Below are 19,433 nucleotides of genomic sequence, written 5' to 3'. Positions count from 1 at the left end.
AGGTGTGAGGGGGCATGGCAGTCCAACTTGCTAGCATACTTCAGTAGAATGAAAGATGGAAACTAAGTCCCGTTATCTAGACAATCTTATAAAATTATCTTCTGTTTACACACAGGCCAACAAACCTATGGTGTGAAGGGAAAATGACGTAGTTACAATCAGTACAAGTTTTAGGGAACAGATGCCTTTTTTTTCATCTTCAGTTTGGATAAGCTTAATATGGTTTAGAAAGTGCCGTTTTCTAAGCCAAAAGAAAGAAAAGGCAGGCAGAAATGATTGTGTCACTACCATAGCCTTCACTGCCCTATACCAAAGAGAATTACTCAGGCTGAAGATACTGATCTTTGTTCCTTGAGGTAATGAGCTAAATGGTGCTGTTCAAATAGTTAGTTGCCTCCTACACTGGCAGTGAAAAAAAAAAGGTGAAACCAACTGGTTGTCAATCTCAAACTTTCAGCAGCTACATTTTCTTTGCATGCTTTATTTTTCTGTCTTTTTAGGTGAAAGCACAGAATATGTGCAAGTGTAGGCTTGCACACAGTAGACTGTGAGATGTCCCCCAAGGGCCATGAGGAAACCTCACCTAAAATTAGATCAGGTAAAGTAGTTGAGAACATACTGCAATTACATAGTGCCATTAAAGTTAAGAAGAATTTAACTCTGCAAAAGCATTCTTTTTAAATACAGAACTTTTCAACAGAAAGCTATTTGGACTTTTAAAACCCTTCTTACAATCCTGAGCTGACAGAGAGTGTGTTTTGTATGTACTTGTCAGAGAAGAGAAGAGAGGAAGTCAGAGACAGAAGGAACTCAAACCCCTGGAAGTACTTGTTTTCAAATTTTAATTTTCAGCTTAGACATTTTGTAGATTTATTATGGGTAAAAGCCTTTTTAATTAGCCAAAGAAACTCCTAAAACCCATCAAACCCCCCTGAAATACTGAACAAGCTTTAACTTTCAAAATACAAAATAAAAAATATAAGTAGTTCTTTTCTCCCTTACCCCTTTACTCCCAGTTTGCTTTTGAGGGTTTAAACATGTCATCTGTGGATCAACAGGTTCTTCTGAGTACATCAAATAACAGTTTTTTCACATTTCCCTTACTCTTTCGGTTTAAATATTCAGGACTTCACACGTTCTCAGTAATAAGCACAAGCTCCGTAAACCTTTATTTATGTTGGTGAATGTGTCATCTGCCTACATTTACCATGATTACTTAACGATTCCTATTCAGTTCTAGGAAGCAGAGGGAGGGCTGTCAAAATAAAAACAAATAAACCTCAGGATTGCATTCTAAAAGGGTAAGTTGTTCTGCAAAAGTAGTTTTGACTAATGGAGAGCTTCTGGCTGATACTTGTAAACCTATTGCTTTGCCTCAGAAGTCAGTGGAAAAGACTACTTTCAGCAGCTGTGCAACATGGCAAACACAGAAAACAACTCACCCTTCCCCAAGCATAGTGTATTTCCCCTTGCTATTCCCTGACAAGTGAAATAGAGGCTATATACCCCTGGGACGAGGTTTTAATTCTCTGCTTGTTCTACTTCTGTTACAGTTCTCCTTGGAGAATTTGATTTGTAACTGCTAGCAAGTAAAATGCTTTAACAAAAACAAAGAAAGCCAAAACAAAGAAGAGAACTCCGCATATGTCACACATCCTGGTCTTTCTAAATACTCTTTGCATTGATAAAAAGATCTTATATTTACTCCTATTAACATTATTACTGTCTCAGTTGAAAACACCCTTCCTCCTCTTCTTGCTTTTCTTCCCTCCCTGCCTCCCTTTCTCCCATCCCTTCATCTTTCCCTATTTTCTTCAGACTGAATAAGCAAGGCACCAGTCTGCCCCACATCAAGGCAGACCCTAGATTTTGCATGTATAGAAAGAAACAATAAAAGCCCAGCCCCCTTTGCCTGTCCACCCTCTTCAATAAAGGCATGACCACAGGTCCATCCCTACCTCACAGAAATGGTTATTGATAGGTTAAAACCCAAATCAGTCCCCGAGAGCTGGTGATGAAGTAGTTTCCCTCATTTTTCAGTCCTCCCATTAGCAGCAGTCTGATTTCAGCTTTTTGAATTAAGGAGACAGAAACATCTGTTAACACTCACGTTTTGGAAAATGCTCTCCAGCACTGGAAACTAGGTACCCTTTAAAAGTAGTTGCATTTCAGATGATACACTGGCAGGAAACACATCTACATATTTGATAGAATATCTGTCCCCAAATTCTGGATTTGTTTAGGGCTCAAAACTGAGCCATGTATTAGACCTAATTCTACCCCAGTTCCACTCAGAGCCAAAATACTGTCAAGATTCAGCAATAGCCAAACTTTGCACCCTTTCCCAACTTAAGGGTTTGCAGCAAGATAAAAGACATCTAATACACATTTTTCATATGAATAACCATTGTGTTAAACATATCCCTGTTTTGCATTGTGCAGGTTTCTATTGTATAAAAGCAAGAACCTGTCCCTTTGAGAGGCCATTCGCAGTGGTGGTGATAAAACTTACTCCACCCTGCAAGGAGCCCAGATTCCTGTTGCACTGCAACTGGTAACAACCACTTCTAACACCTACTATGATCCTCACTATGTCAGCAACAGGGAACTGAGCACCTTTTTAAAGACTCACTCTGTGAGTTTTGTGGATTCACTGAGTCCCCTCACCCAGAAGACAGAAACAAAATTTACACTTGCCAGTAAGCAAATACATCCTCAAACTTAGTATTCCAGAAATTAAAATGTGCAGCTCTTTAAAGCCAGTATCTCACATGTGATTCTTGTTTCCTGAAGCCACAATATAAATCCCAGGAGTTCATTTAGCCAAGGCAGCAGAAGGCAAATGCTGGGCCACATGGTGTGAACAGACGGGCACCGAGGCAATGCCAAGAGAACCTGCAGGAGCTCAGCATCACTTCAGCTGTGATCCACAGTACGAAATACGGCCTCCTTCAGGCTAAGAAAGAACCTTTTGCTGCCAGACCTTAGGCCAGATCAGACATGTAATCAAAGAATAATCCCAAAAATAGAGCGCTGTAACAAAGAAAACTGCAAAACTTTCAGGAAACTCAAACTGGAGCCTACTAGTCTTTCACTTTCTCAGATTTCCTTATCATTACTGTTGGATTCTACAGGGGAAGTATTTACACACAGAAAAGTTGGACTCTTTACACTCAGTGGACTTACTGATTTGGTCTGAGAGAGGCATAATATCTTTTTTTGATGAATTACTAACAATGGAGACTGTTTTAGCAGGAATAAAGGGGTAAGCCTTCCCAATTTAAGTGAGAGAAAGCTGCATGATGTTAGTAGTATTTGCTCGGTCTCAGGAGTAACTTACAGGGCAAAAAAGCAACTAGAAACAAAGGAGTTAGAATAGTAAGTTGTGTTTGGCAGCAGATTTCAGAAAATCAGCACAGAAGCTCACTTGTTTAATGCACTATATAACATCAGATACTACTGAGCAACGGGAATGAGATTAAAGTAACTGCTGAGAGACTCATAAGGCTTCACTTTTGTTTTTAAGAACTGCTGCATACAGACAACCTCCCAGCTTCTTTGGTCTTTACTTCTGCTCTTTTTCTCCATGTCCCTACGCACAACTTCTGAATTGAGAAGTCCTTCAAGTACAACAAAGTCCTGATTATAAAAAGGCGGGGTGCTTTTTACGTGTTTGCTATCACAATGAAGAATTAAGGAACAGTAATCCAGGATTCTGTTGGGAGTGTCACTTCAAAATGTTGTTCATTTGCGTGTCACCAGGAATGGCATTTTTTCCCTACTATCTTTTCATTACCACGTAATAACTTCTCAAACTTCACTGTCAGTACTAATTTCTGCATCTAGTGTACTCGGACAGTGCAAAAGTATTTGCCTGAAGGCAGCAGAAAGCCTCTGAGCTAGTTTCAAATGCAGAGGCTTCATTCCAGAAGTCTCCTCAACCCTAGCTTCTTTAACTAGATGCAAAGTCTCACTATCCTGCAAAGTATAAACCTTGCTCTCAATTTATTTATCCGCCACATTGTTCACTGAAGCCAAAAGCACAGCTTAATCCCTCTGTGTGAACTGCAGTATCACGCCAGCCTCTGTCCTGGAGATGGAATTCAGACCTGCATTACACAACTGTAAAATAAGCGAATTGACATCTGCAATTACTCTGTGTTTACACCAATACACTGAAGGAACGGGACACGACATTTCATAAGCAATTGCACTGCTAATGCCACAAATGGTAGGACAAAGCAGGCCTTCATACACCCTGTACCACATTAATGAAAGCAACATGAGCTTCGCTTTGATCAAAAGCTGCCATCCCAAGTTTTACAGTATGCTATAGGAGTCTAATAATACAAAGCAATTTCAGCTGTCACTGAGCAAGATTTGGCTGTCTTTCCCTTGCTTTTTGCTGGGAGTGTGCTAAATCCTGCCTGCTTTTTTGCTGGTCTCTGACACTCACGAGGACATAGTGAAGGCTCCAGCTGATTTCAGACTTCAGATCAATCTTTAAACAGCAAAAGATTTCCATATATGATCTATGTTCTTAAAGATCCTTAAGGTAGTATTAGCTTTCTCATGCAACACATACAAGCTCATTTAAAACAGAGACTTCTTTACTCTTTAAGTCTTCAGAATAAAATCCAATAAACTTCCAATAAAATGGAAGTTATGTATGTTTATGGGAGTAATGTAAATGTTCAGTAAGATCAGCTCTTATCCATATGTTTCAAGCATTTAGCCTGCAATAAAAGTAAAAACCAAAACCCAACAACAAAACAAAACAAAAAGAACAACCAAAAGTTCTTAAAGTCAGCATTAAGACTTTATTTCGCAGAAGCATTCAATTTATTAGGGAAATGAGAAAACTAATCCATAAAATCTTGTTTCTAAAATGGAAAGAAATTCCCTGAAACAAATGAAGACCCAAAGCAGAAATAATGTACATCTCCAGGAGGGTCAATCTGCAAAACTGCTCTGTCCCACCTCATGATTAGAAACTTGCAAGGACCATCATAAATAAACAGCTACTTCGTAATTAAGCAAAGAAAAAAGTGCTAGAGTAGATGAAGTGTTTCAGGTGAAGTGTTTGTCTCCTAATTTTACTGACCCACAGGCCCTTGAGAAACAAACCAAATCACAACAGTATGAAGTACTATCCTTGATTTTTTCAACAACAGTTCCCCTTAGGAAATGAGCAGCATAAGGAATAGAAGCCATGTCTCCCGCATCCCAGTCCAGTACCCCACCACTATGACACCATGAAAATTAGACAGGAAAAACTAAAAGAATCCTATCCTGAAATGTATTCGCCTTTTTTGTGTTCTGCTGATGAAGTTGAAAATGCAGTACAGTCTGGTAAATTAAGATGTGGATCCTTCAGAGGTCAGAGCTGTATAATGCTTTCGGAGTTCTTGAGCTCCAGGCATAGCACTCTGTTAAAATTACCACATTCTGCAGAGGTCTTCCTGGATTATACCATGAGAAAGGAGTGACAGTACACACACGTGAAAGTATACACTCCGTCTGTGTACTGACAGAGCTGTGGGATAGTCAGCTGGACGGAATGTATCTGGATGTGTCACAGAAGTATTAAGGTTGGTATAAATGACATAAGAATATAAATGTCTGTGTCTGGATGGACAGGAATAAACAAAAGGAGAACCTATACTGGTAAGAGTATACATGAATTCCAGGAGCAAAAGTGGGGAACACACTGCTTCTGCCAAGCCCAGAAGGTTGCACTCTGACACAACCACAGCACCACTGACCTCCAATCCCCACATCGGGAAGATGACAACAGGACTGAGCAATACTGCCTATGCTATTTCTCCAATAACTGAAGAATTTCCTTCTAACAGCCAACCACAGAAATGGACAAATATTCCAAACAAAAAAAGGCCACGAGCAGCAACCTTGCCTGAGATTAATGAAATCACAGGAAGCAAAATCCCGATGCACAAGACATTTCCATAGCAAGTGAAGCCTCCTGAAGGTAATGAAAGACCTGTACCAAACCTGCTGTGTTGTCTCCAGTCCAGAAGGACCCTACGGAGGTAACACAGTGTCAGACACCATCTGCCCTTGTCCTGTGTGTTGAACACAAGTGGTGTTGGACAGACTACTTGGGAATGCAGGTCTTGGTGCCTGCAAATATGTGGGTGTGAGAATGAATGCAAGTAAAGTCAGCTTACTCAAAGGTGTTCTAGACGAATACAGCCTTTCTCTTCCCTAAGATATCCTACAGAGTCTTGCTACAATTATTTCCAAGAAACACGACATTCGCATGCTCGTATGTTAAGTTGCCAGCCTGGGGATGGCAACTGGATGAACCCAATATTTATCTTTCCCCGTGCCTGCTCTGGTACAATGTTCCCGCTAATCATTACTTTCTGACTAGCCGTTTGTACATCTCAAGTATTGTCCAGAAAGTTTTTCCAAACAAAGAAAAAGGTGGGGAAGAAAGAATTTGGAAAAGGCTTTTATGAACTTTTCCTCTATTTTTCATCTGAAATTTGGAAACCTGCCATTTTTTGCTGGTGTGGGAAAAAAATTTACATTTTGGGCGATTTTTACCAAGCAATTTTGTGAAAAATGTCTTTCACTTGCTAACTTCTTGTTTAATCTTTTCTGCCTTCATTATGCATTCTTTACTTAAATCACAGCCCTCTAGTAAAATGAAAAAGATAACAGAAAAAAGACAAGAAATACAATGACTGGAAAAGAAACCCCCAAAAAGATCAAAACAGATTGAATGTCATTCCAAGTCTGTTCTTATTTCAGGAGAAATGCCAAAGGTTTCAAACAAATTGAGATTTTTGGTACGGATTCCTGTAAAAATTAATATGGTAGTTGCCATTCCATTCCATGTGTTCTTAGCACTGACTTGCTTCTGACAAGCGGTAACTAAGCAGAGATAAGTAAATAATATTTTCTACATATCTCATTAGAACAATGAAATGTAAGATTTTTCATCCTAACGATTCACTTATCATCTTAAGTCACTGTCTATAAATTCTCAGACTCAATTTTATATGTGGTTGTTAATGCAACCAAATGACAACCAATATCACAATTCTCTCAGTTTACTATCTTCATTCATAGCCACATAGTGCCTAGTGCCCTCTCCTTCTGAACAGGACACGGAAAGTGCAATAAGCATGATTATATAGTCAGGTACTAGGAGAATTTAAGAGTGGAGAACAGAAAAAGAAATTTTGACTTCTGGCAGCTATGCTTTGAGTCAGCTCACCATCTTAGGAGCTGCTGAGCACTGTAATTAGATGCGGTGGAGTCCATCAATCTTTACTGTTTTCTGTAAAAATCAAAGCAGCTGAATAATTACATTCACATACCTAGTAAACTGCTTCTGAATACAGCAACATGCTGCCCCCTTTTACTTTTTTAAGCCACTTCATTTTGAAAAATCGTATCATTGTTTCCAAGTGGAATTTTTGAACAACAAATCTATTCTTTTCTATTAGAACACAACCAAAGCTTTTTTCAGGTTTGAAACATGCTGACATTTTGAAAAGGATGCCATGGTTTGTACAGGTCATTACACAACAGACATTCCCTGAGCCTGCTGAAACCAGCTGGAAAAACAGCTATCGCAACAGGACTGTGTATTCAGGACAACAATGCTGTTGCCTCTGCAGAAAATACCTGTCAGCTGATAAGACCATACTTGATCAAGGTATCAGCCACATCCACTGAAATCCTAAATACAGTGCTTCCAGAAAGAACTGCTTCTGGCACTGTGGAGCTTCCCAGTAATCCCTCTTAGTAATAATGCAAAAATCTCGACAGTAAACACAGATATGCTGTAGTTAACAGTTTTAGAATGTGAACAGTTAATCTTTTAGAATATTTTACAGATAGAACCCATACTTCCCAGCTTCAGTATAAGGCTCAAACCTCAACTGTGGGATGACATTAAAGGCACTTTACTCAGAATCAAATGCAACCCCCTACCATTCCTCATCTGACAACACGGGACTAAATTCAAGAAATTTTGCTATTAATTCTTACGAGTGACTGCAGGATTTTCACATCTTTAGGGAGGTTAGGAAGGATGATGTTTTTGAAATTTTAAGTTGCACTGAAACCAAAAAGGCCTGAAAATATTATCTGAGTTAGCATTTTTCTTTACACATTAATAATTCCAACAAACAGTTGTTAGTATAAGGTCTCTCTGTGGGTGTTTTTTTTTCTGTTTATTTCCACTTTTGAATTACTCAAGGTAGTTTCTTCACATTATCATATTTGCATACAATGGTTGTATTATAGCATTGTTCCATATTGTGATTGCCCATCCCTCCTATACCACAAGATTGTCTACCTCAAATCAGAATTCCCCTTCCCTCTCAACAGCACAACAGAGGTAAGACAGCTAGGATTCCCTAAAATCCATGCACTAGAGCAAGAAATAGAACTGTCTAAAGCATATGCTGTATCCTGGCAAACCAATACACTCGCATTTTCATTCCACATTGGAAATTGCGTATTTTTCAGGATGCAGTTTTCTTTAAATAGCTCATTTTCAGGTCCAGAAATTCAGGATCATATTTTTACTCACAGATACTTCTTTTCTTCCTTGATCCCTAGTCAGAAGTGACCAACTGTAAACCAGATGATAAAAGCTTAATTGATGCTAACGTATCTCATGAATTGTTTTGTATTTAATGGAACAGGGTTCTTAACGGCTTTACAGGAAGCACAAACAGAGACCTGCCCTCCTGAGAGGAGAGATATATTCTCCATGGATGAAAGAAAAGCCAGTAGAATTCACTAAATATCATAGTGATAAATATCAGATTTGTGTGTTCCCTTAAAATACAAAGAACGCTCTATTTATTTAGAAAAACAGCTCTACATTTGACAAAGGAAAATGAATAATCCATCAGCTCTACATGCTTGACATTTGATGAAGAAGCTCTTGAACACATTTATTTACCACTCCCTCTTGATACCGTGAAGCCTCTCTTTTCTGATTTGTTTGGCATTCCGTGGAAGCAGTTGAGCTGGCACATTTTCTGTAACACATCCAAATAAAAAAATGACCCAATGAGTGAACAACATAACCAAATATCTCCCAGCTTATACCTTTTTATGCTGCTCAACCCCCAACAGCAGCCTCTGGGAGTTCCTGCCTACCTTGAATCCTCCTGTCTTTTGCAACTGCTGGACACCTGCTGATGCTAAGGAAGCAAAGTAATGCATAAGGCTTTCACCTCTGCAGGAAGACGTCAATGCTCTCAAAATCAATACAATGTACTTCTAAAAGGCCTGTTCTTCCCATGTGTTTGTGACACCAGACTGGGACTCTGGAAAGACAGCATCTGCTCCTACCCCTGGAATGACACTGACTGACAGGTGACCGGCTTCACACAAGTCACTTCAGCTCTGATCTTCACGATGTTTTATTTTTCATAATTCAGCACTTGTAATTCTAAAGAAACTTTTCCAAAGAATCCTGTGAGCTAGATACTACATTACTGTCCCTCAGACAAAAAGGAAAAGCACATCACAACAGCTAGGCTACAGCTACTCAACTCCCATAAAGCTGAGTGAAGTGCAGCTGAGCAGTTGTGTATGTTTTGGCTTACTAAAACCAATGGCAACCTTTTTCTTCACTACAGACCTCTTAAAGAATAGTAAGATGCTTTTTCTCCCAAGCTATTTTAGCAGAAAATTCAGAGTAGTCAACAACACCACCGCAGCACAAGGCTTCTTGTGACCCACTACCTGGGTTAGAAAAACCCTCTGAAACAACAAAGAAAGCAAATCCTTTGCAGCCCTGCTTATGTGACAGCTCCTATCTTGTCTGACACATTGGAGGCAACTGCCAAAGTTAAAAGGAGAGTTGTGACAGCATTAAGAAAAGCTCTCACTCAAGCTGAAAAACATTCATATCATACTGAGGAGAAACATGGATATGCAGCACATATTCGCTATTGTACCAGCCTCTAAATTGAGGTCAGGTATTTTTTATTTATTTTTTTTAATACACAGACTTCCTTTCTTTCAAAATGCCTGAAAAAAAAGCTTCTCGGGGGCGGGGGGAACCCACACCTCCAAAAAACAATGAAACCCAAAGAAAACCCCACCCTACACAGCAGTACTCCCTCTTTTCTGGTCCAGTTAAGTTCACCTCTCTACTTAGACCAGCGCATGGAACAGCAACATTTAAGTTTCTCCTCAGTTACACATCTTGTTCCTTGTCTAAACTACTGAACTATAGGCAAATGACAGTGAAGGACAGGTTACACTGGCATCAAGGTAAGAAATGCTAATTTCACTGTTACTGTAAGCACTTAAGTCTAAGCAGGTAATAGCCAGACTGTGGCATCATGAGTAAAATTGGACTCCACAGGAAATCTTGATGGAAACATTTAGAGAGGAAAGTACAGCTGAAAGTGACTAAAAGATGTTACATCAACTCATTTGCTTAAATCACTTGGGATTTTCTCACAAACACCTTCCCATGTATTTGAACAAAACTCAGTTCCTTCATGCTCTGTGAAAGTTGTATCACTGTATTCTCCATCAAACAAATAAAATCTTTGCAAGTGTGCAATACATAAGGACACTGCATACTCATACTAAGCTATTTTGCAAGCAAACAAGAGTTCAGATTAGCTGTGACCAACAATTGCTGTACTGAAGCTAGAGATTGCAGTTTCTTACAAAATGCACGCAAATCATGCTCTATGCTGGTTCATTTTTAAATGTCAGCAACTTTCTGCATTCTAAAAAAACCCCCAGTAATCCTGTAATTGGTAAAGAATGTAAAGCCCCATTCAGGTTAAAAGAAAAACTAAACTATGTTGCCCCTAAGCTATTGTATTGACTGAGTGAAACTGCTGATTTTTAATCAGTGTATTCTAGCCTGTCCTGTTTCAGATCATGGCCCTGTTAAGCCACCTGTTAGTTCACTGGTGTGAGACATGGGGTTTTTTTCCTACACAGACCCATTAGTAATAACAGACCTCCTTTTTTATTTCCACTAAGGCATTTCAAATACAGTCAGCAATAAGCTTATCAACTGGCAAATGTTTATATACTATTTAATACCATGAACTGTGGTATTATATTCAAATAACAACACATATTAAATTTCATTTTGCATGTGGGAAAATAAAATGAAAGGATGAGTTTTGAAGCATCAACAGGATAAATAGATAGGATTCTACTTCATCATATTGAGTAATTATATCCTGGCACAGTGCCCAAAGCATATTCATCATGAAGAGACTACAGCGTACAGCACACTGCCAAAGTCTAACTTCTTCAAAGGCTAGACGACTCTGTCAGATCAGAAGTCTTACAGATTTGCTTGCCATTGCTGCGTTATGGGTTCCTGGAAAATTGTTGAACTGCAGTTCATCATTACAGTTCATTAACAGGGTCCATAAATATAAAAGCTGTGAATGACACCTCCATTGTGCAACTGTCTACATTGCACTGACTGCATTCCTTACGTCTCCCAGCTTGCAATGGGTTTCCCTTCAGGGCTGCTCCTCAGCCTAGTTTAAGCATCACTGTTTATACCGTAAGAAAACACAGTGTTGTTACCAACCTGCTGCTGCTATGAGGCTGGGCCATCTGTGCAGCTTAAAAAGAATTTACACTTAGCGGATCTCCATCTTCTGCTGGGTCTTTGCTTTGAAAATATGCTTTACTTCTGGCATTGTTTAAACTGCTTTATTCTGGTCTACAAGAAGCATTCTCAATGCAGTACACTCCACCTTATTAATAAAAAATTAAAAAGCACCTAATCCACACATCATAAAATAAAAGGATTCCGTTCTTGGTTGCCAGACCCACACTGTCAGCCCTGGAGCAGATGCCATTGTTGGCTGCATTTGCTTGCCCTGCAGATTTGCCAAAGAGGATATGAAGTCAAATTTGTCATTTTCAAAATGCAAAATTTTTTGTTTTCTCACAACAGTCATTCTGTTGTATGTTATCCTCCCGCCACGTTATCATTTATTGACCTCATCAAAGGTATTTTAACTGTCAGGTAATTCTCATGAAATACCATTCAGAAGATCCAGTGCCCAAATGAAACGTGAAGAATTTATAACCTGCCCAGGGATACTGCACTTGAATATGCTTCCAACAAAATCAGTGGGATAAGATTCTTGGTGTCTTAAAATGAAGGTAACATAACCAACATGGATTTATTTTTTTCTTCTTGAAGTGAAATACGAAAGACTAAGCTAACCATACAGAACTATACAAAATACTTTTTTCTCCCCTTTTCCATTTCAACAGCCCTAGTACAGAGTTACACTGCTTAAATGTGAGCATGAGAAGAAGCAACCCCAAGTTAAAATTCCTTCCTTCTCTGATGCAAAAGCAGGACGGAAACACATGTGTGGTACTACCCCAGGCAGTCACCAGTGTATTGCACTGGCCTGCATGAACTAACACCCGAAGCCAAAAGCCAACAAGGAGTGGGCATGAGGACAAGGGGCTTGCATTACACTTCCAGGAGGATAGGGTTAGCACAGAGGACTGCATTTTGAGATGTTCTTTCCCCTTGTGGTGCTCAAGGCAAAGTGGTGCCACCAAGCTGCAAGGGACACAACAGGGCAGCTGGGGCTGGAATCAAGGGCTGGAGAAAGCCATGAAACGGGATTTCTTATGGCAGAGGTGAGGACAAATCTCATGTCCATGAATGATTAATTTCTCAGTAGACCTTGGAGAGGTTTCTTGTCTAAGGCCTGTCCTGAGAAAATCTCATGTCCATGAATGATTAATTTCTCAGTAGACCTTGGAGAGGTTTCTTGTCTAAGGCCTGTCCTGAGAGGGAGCAGGCAGTGTTGATCTGTTCCCGTTTTTTCACTTCCAAAGGGAAGATGAAAAACCATATTTCAATCTAGTACCATAAACCCAGCCCGCCCCTTTCTCAATCACAAGCAATTTCTCCTTCAGGGAAGACCACGAAGCATGTAGGATTCCCCTTGCCTCTTCTGATGCTCAAGGACTTTTTTACTGTGATTGCTTGTTTAGCAGTGTAAGCATTTCTGAAAATTATATGGCCAGGTTGGAGAAAATGAGGGTCTCAAAGTCAATACAGACACAAAAACAGAAGCTCAGAACTGTTAATTCAGATTACAGGAAATGGCAAACACAAAAGAGTAAGGCTGTTGCCAGTTAAAAATCCCACTCTATCTTGGCTAATCTAGTTACTTGACCAGAAAATTTTTTTAACTACAAGTGCTAGCTGCACTGCATCTCTTCCATGATACAGAGTAAGAAGGTTTTCTTTATAAGAAAATCAGCAAAAGACACAAAAGAGACATGGCTCCTTGAAGAACTAGAAGACACAGCTGTGGATCTGTTCTTGTTTAAGAGGATTTTTAACTTCAAAAGTTTGTCCCCTTAACCAATTCTTTATGTGACAAACCTGTACAAGAAGAAAAGGCTCCTCTTGTTTTAAAGCCAAGGAAAAACGCAAGATTTCACCTGTCCAAACCACAGCAATTAAATAAACATTTGCATTACTTTGCTTTTCTTTTGATGGGACTTGAACTAAAAACTGAACCAATTACAGTCAGTTACTGCTCTGACGTGAGACAAGACTGACAGGTCTGGTACCAGGCTTTTTACAGGCATCCTAAGATCAGGTAACTGTCTACACCTAGCCATAGCAAGACTGTAACTCACTCCTTCTAGGTCACAATATACCTTTTATTTACGGTACAAAACACCCACTAAAATCAATGAGAGCTTTACAAAAATAACTGGAGTTATACCTGGATCTCTTAGGACATATACCGAAGGCTGAGGCTCTGTTTGGTTCAGTTTAGAACAATCTCCAATACGTTTTAGTGTTCACTGAAAGGAAGAAAAAAAAGAAAAGAATTTATTAAAGATAACACAGATTTTTTAAAATGTTTTTGGCAAGGGCAGGCTGATCTTAAAACTGTTTTTATATTAATATACTTTTGTGGAGGATCTGAAAGCACTCTGAGTTTTTTCTGTGGAAGAACCAAAGCAATGCAATGGGAGTGCTATGATTTACCTGCTATGTCTATGGACTTGCAAAATTCTCAAAGCCAGAAATAGCTCTTCTGCATGGAAACAAAGCTAGGAAGAAAGGCTAATACTCCAACGAAGAACACACTGAATTACTATTAATGACCAGACTGAAAATAGTCAGTTTACCACCTTGAAAACACAGTAATGCTTGTTCCTAACCTGCCATTATGCATTACTTCTTCCTAACAGAAAAAAGAATACCACTACAAGATTATCTACCTGTAATGAGAGTTTACTGGAACTTTATTTCCCATTGTCACTCTGCAAGCATCTCACCATAGTTTCATAGAAACTCCGTTATATTGTTGAAAGGATAGAAATATGAACACAAGAGACTTTTTAATGTGCAGTGCTTGTCTCCAAATACAGCTATAAAACAAAACAAAAAAGGTTTGACATCCCACTCTTGATTTCACATTCCCAAACAGATGCAAAAGCTTCTCCACATGCAGTCAGACTTTCTTTTAACAACAGAGGGGTAGGGACGGGTGCCTGACTTTGCATTTGAAGGCAAGCAAAGTCTGAAGATAAAAAGTGACCAACTTAAAACATGTTCCACTTCAGATTTGAGAAGGCATTACCCCATTGTGACAGCAGAGGATCTATTTTGAACTTTGAAATTCCTTTATCTTTCACTCAGCAAGGGTAATGAGATGAAGGAGATTAGAGACCTGAGCTGTGACTTGAGACCTGAATAAGTTACTATTTTCTAGCAGCTTAAGAAGCTAGCAATGTCCTATTGATATTCCTTTACAACATCACTTCAATTTACAGTAGTTGTGCTCTTTTTTGTCTCTCACTGAAAACGTTTCTATTATCATTGTGTTCCAAGGGGGTTTGCTGAGCAATGCTTGCAGTCCCATTTGAACTCCCTCTTGATTGAAATAGTATACTATTGTCATCAACTGTCAAAAAACTTTGTACCTCCTCTGGAAATTTACACTTTGATAGAGGCTGTTAGCAGGTTTGTATGTATGTATTCAAGCTGAAACTTAGTACTTCAAAGGGTTTACCTATTAGCATTACAGAATATGACAACAGGCTTGTAGGTGAGTATGCAGACAGGCACCTGGTGGGAAACCCACACCTCTCACCAAGATTACATACTGCTTTTGCTTCCACCTGCAAGCTCTGAGAGACTGTAATTGACATTGCAAAAGGACACACTGCAACATCGCCAAAGGGTAAAGGGGAGAGACTGCAGAGCCTGCATTTAGACATGCATCACTGCCTGAACCAAGATCTATGTACAGGCCCCCTGTGCATGCACAGTAACACCCATTACAGCGTCTGCCTGTTGTTGCCTAGCTCAGCTAAGAGTACAGAGCCTGCCCTCCAACCAGGACATAGCCTCAATGGCAGATCCAGGGGGAGCAAAAATTAACTGCTCTGAGCAAGTATGCCTTTAAAAAGTCACTGCTTGCTTTGTATCTAACGCTGCATTATAAAAAGGCAAAATCTGTTATTTAAAAGTCTCTTTTGATTTCAGGGTATTTTTCTGAAAGTTTTGCTTTAAAAAAATGAATGAAAGAAAAAAAAACCCCATGAACTAGCTACACAACAGACATTCTGTGATCATTAACAGTTTGGGTAAAGGGGCTGTATTTTGCCTCTGTACTCCCAGCGTTTACCGAATCCTTAAGCACTTCTGAAGAGAGTTTCACATAGATCAGCAACAAGCCTTTTTCCTCTGAAGACCCAGGCAGCCTTTACGCACATTTTTCAGGGCAGCCACTGGTCAGAAGTTTTAGTTTCAAAGGCCAGGACAGATGACTGAGATCAGCTACTCTTTCCTCATGCAGCTGAGAGAACCATATCCTCTGGGTCTTGTGGATCGATTCAGCAGGTTTTTTGCTTAGTTAAGATTATTTTTTCCTACTGCCAAAGGAAATCTGAAATCACATTTTTACAGTATCCTAACAGAACCACTAAGAATGAAAGAGGTATTTATTTAGAGAGTTAAAGGTGCTTCCTTGACAGAGTATTGCAGTGGGTTAACCTTGGCAAAGGGAGACATTCCCATCTAGCTTCCCAATCACTCCCCTCCTCAGTGGGAAGAAAACGGGATGAGAAACCTTGAGCGTTGAGGCAAAGACAAGGGAAGACAATTACAGTGATGGACAAAATACGCTTGACTTGGGGAGAAATTAATCTTCCAGGTAAAACAGACACAAGCAGTGAGAAACAAAGACAACCAAACCAACACCCCCCACACCCCTGCTGGCCCCCAGAGCAGCGCAGGGTGGCTTCTCTCTGCCAGTCCCTCCTGCGCACACTGCCCCTGCCCTGGGCTCTCCCACCAGGCTGCAGGACCTGCCAGAAAGCTGCCCCAGCGCAGGCTCACTGCAGGAGCAGGGCAGATCCCTCAGATGCTGCTCGGTGCTGCCTGCCATAACTTGCTCTTCCCCCTCCTGCCTATCGCTCTTTTTTCCTCACGCTTCTGCTCCTTCAGCTTTTTACCTTTTTTTCCATATTTTTTCATGGTCGTACCTGTGGCTGAAGGGCTGGTGGTCATGGCCAGCTCCAGACAGCTCCAAAGACCAGGCCTGGAGCCAGCTGGAGCTGTCTGGGACCAGCCATGACCAGCCTTGGGCATCCCCAGCCAGAGACATTGACATCGATCTCCCTTCAGCAGAGATCCTGAAACTGAGCTAAGACATTTATTTAGATATTACAAAGAATGTGATTGAGGGGAGAGGAGAAGGAAAAAAATGAAGCTGACTGTTATAAGACTTGTTTGTAAGGAATGTTGGCGTATTTTTGTCAGCTAAACCATGCAGCTATTTGTACCCAGGCTGGCTCTCATTAGGGTTGGAGGAATCAGCAGTTCCCAGCCTACTCACTCCCTGGCCTTAGATTTTGAGAACACTGATTCTTGCCCATCCTCCCTGCTGGAGCTTAAGGGGAGAGGAGGGCAGGCAGCCCACCCTGCTGCCACCCCAGCACTGTCCCAGCCCTCTCACCCTTCTCCCATTCCCCATCCACTAGTCCCAGGAAATCTTTGCCAAAGCTGGAGATGGGACAGTTTGACAACCTCCTTGCTCTTTGTTATCTCATCGAGATGGACGCAATCGCACTACCTTAAACAAGGAGGGAGGAATGGGTGACATGTCTTCAAGGCAAAGAGATAGCGACAATTTTCTTTCCATTTATGCTCAAGACATAACATGCTGAGTTTCAGCCATATTCAACAAAAGGAAAAAAAAAAAGAACTACAAAGTTTTGTCTTTGTAGTTAAGAGACATTCTCCTTTGGTCACTGCACTGCTGCTGGATTTGACATAAACAATGCGGGTCTGAGCAGGCAGCTAAACAGGAGCTGCAGATTTGCAGGAGAAGGTAGAACTGGCCAAAATAAGGACTGCAGCCTCTGAAGCAGCTGCTCTGCCTGACCTGTACGCATGGAGGCTTGCAGTGCCTGTGTGCCCTAATGAGGACTGCAGAGGAGCCTGCAAGTTTTGCTTTTGACCTCACTCATTGACTTCAATGGAACTGGGGTCTCCTAGTCACAATTCACATTGCAATAGGCTGCCCTCTTACCTCCTCACAAGCACTTACTTGAAAAGCCAAGGAACAGATTAACACTGCAGCTTTATTCACAAGAGTCTTGTGTAGTATCAAAGGCAAGGTCAAGGGAGGTGATCTTTCCCCTCTGCTCTGCCCTGGTGAGGCCACATCTGGCGTGCTGTGTCCAGTGCTGGGCTCCCCAGTTCAAGAGAGACAGGGAGCTACTGGACAGGGTCCAGCAGAGGGCTACGAAGACGATCAGGGGACTGATCAGGGGACTGGAACATCTCCGTGATGAGGACAGGCTGAGAGAGCTGGGCCTGTTCAGCCTGGATAGGAGAAGGCTGAGAGGGGATCTTGTCCCTGCATACAAATCTCTTAAGGGTGGTTTTTAAAAGGATGGGGACAGATGCTATTTAGTGATGCCCAGGGACAGGACAAGGGGCAACGGGCACAACCCAGGGAGTTCCATCTGAATAGGAGGAAAAACATTTTTACTTTGAAGGTGACAGAGCACTGGCCCAGGCTGCCCAGAGAGCTGATGGGGTCTCCTTCTCTGGAGACATTCAGAACCTGCCTGGACGCGATTCTGTGCAACCTGCTCTAGGAGAACCTGCTTTAGCATGGGGTTGGGCCAGATGATCTCCAGAGGTCCCTTCCAGCCCTGACCATTCTGATTTGCAACACAAGCGCATGCATTGCCTGTACTGATCCCAATAGTAAGACTTTGACTGCAACACTGGTGAGTTGGTGCTGACCTGAAGAACTCTTCATTCAAACCAAACACAATTTTCAGCCACAGCTAGGGATGATTAATAGAAAAAAAAAAGTGTCTTCATTGTTAAATCTCAAAGGAAACACAGTTAAAGCTAACAGAAGGTGGTAACACTCTCCTTGGTTTTGCTCTGCCATTTGTTTTTGTAACTCATTTTTCTTTGTAAACTCTGCCATTTACAAAGGTCATAATTCAAGAAAAAAACATGGTTTTGATGTAGCCATTTAAGTCCAGTGACACTGCCACAAAGTTTAAAGTTAGGATGCATTCAAGTAGTTAGTTAATGTATTGTTAGTATCTCAATATGCCATACTCCAAACACCAGAATATTTTACACTATTACTTGACAATGAAGACCTTTTGGAAGAGGTCTTTCTTTTGATAATACTGTGCTAACTATTGCATTTACCATGCAGGGATTTCAGGTATCTTTCTCTCCCCTTGTTGCTATGATGTCTGAGTGCTTGGTTCAGTCTTCCCTTACGAATGGTTAAGAATCAGACAATCTAATATGACAGTGACAGTCCTCCCCTATTGTGACAATACTTCTCTACATATGGTTTCCTAGAGCGCTAGGCTTAAATTCTTCATTCACTGGCATCATACAAACTAAGCCATCAGTTGCTATGTGAAGAAGGTTAGGCCAAGGCTGGATGCTTCAGGAAACCTTGCCCACAAAGCTCCATGCACATGCTCGAGTCACAGTGTCACACATACCCTTTGCCACTGTTCAGATGAAATAATGCCTCCCAGGCTTTTGCATGCTCACATGGCAGTGAGTCTGCAACACAGTTTCTGCACATATTTCAGCTCTCATCATTTAATCTGAACGGCCCGGCTTTACACATGTCTGATTTATGGAGCCTTTCAGATATACTAATGTTTGAATAAGAGACAAGAAAACTTTTCTGTCACCCTGTGAGTATTGTAAATGCAAACCAGAAACTGGAGATAAAACCAGAATAACCAGTGCTCCATTCTAGGCATTTGGTCTTTGGCTATAAATCAGGCTGGCCCCAAATCATTTGGGATTTGTTTATAAGGGGGTCACATCAGAGGTGATTACATAGTCAAGGCTGTGGAATGTAAGGCCTTTTGTGATCTGA

The 19,433-nt window shown here is 40.8% G+C and overlaps 1 protein-coding gene across 4 annotated transcripts in view; it reads right to left on the bottom strand.

Annotated features, from left to right (window-relative positions):
* PLPPR1 (phospholipid phosphatase related 1) overlaps nucleotides 1-19,433 on the bottom strand; it is a 125,973-nt gene that overhangs the window by 86,465 nt on the left and 20,075 nt on the right. For 2 of the 4 annotated variants that reach the window (XM_040580801.1, XM_040580805.1), the window contains exons 2-3: nucleotides 13,761-13,842; nucleotides 8,951-9,029 (exon numbers count right to left, since the gene is read on the bottom strand). The exons of 1 other annotated variant lie outside the window; for it this stretch is intronic. The gene's annotated coding sequence lies outside the window, so the exon portion shown is untranslated. The remainder of the gene's footprint in view (nucleotides 1-8,950; nucleotides 9,030-13,760; nucleotides 13,843-19,433) is intronic. One more of the 4 variants, XM_040580804.1, reaches the window with a different exon arrangement.

Source organism: Falco naumanni, chromosome Z (assembly GCF_017639655.2).
Source record: "Falco naumanni isolate bFalNau1 chromosome Z, bFalNau1.pat, whole genome shotgun sequence".
Lineage (NCBI taxonomy): Eukaryota > Metazoa > Chordata > Aves > Falconiformes > Falconidae > Falco > Falco naumanni.
Note: the sequence above shows the minus strand (reverse complement) of the source record. Positions and strands in the feature narration are given on the sequence as shown.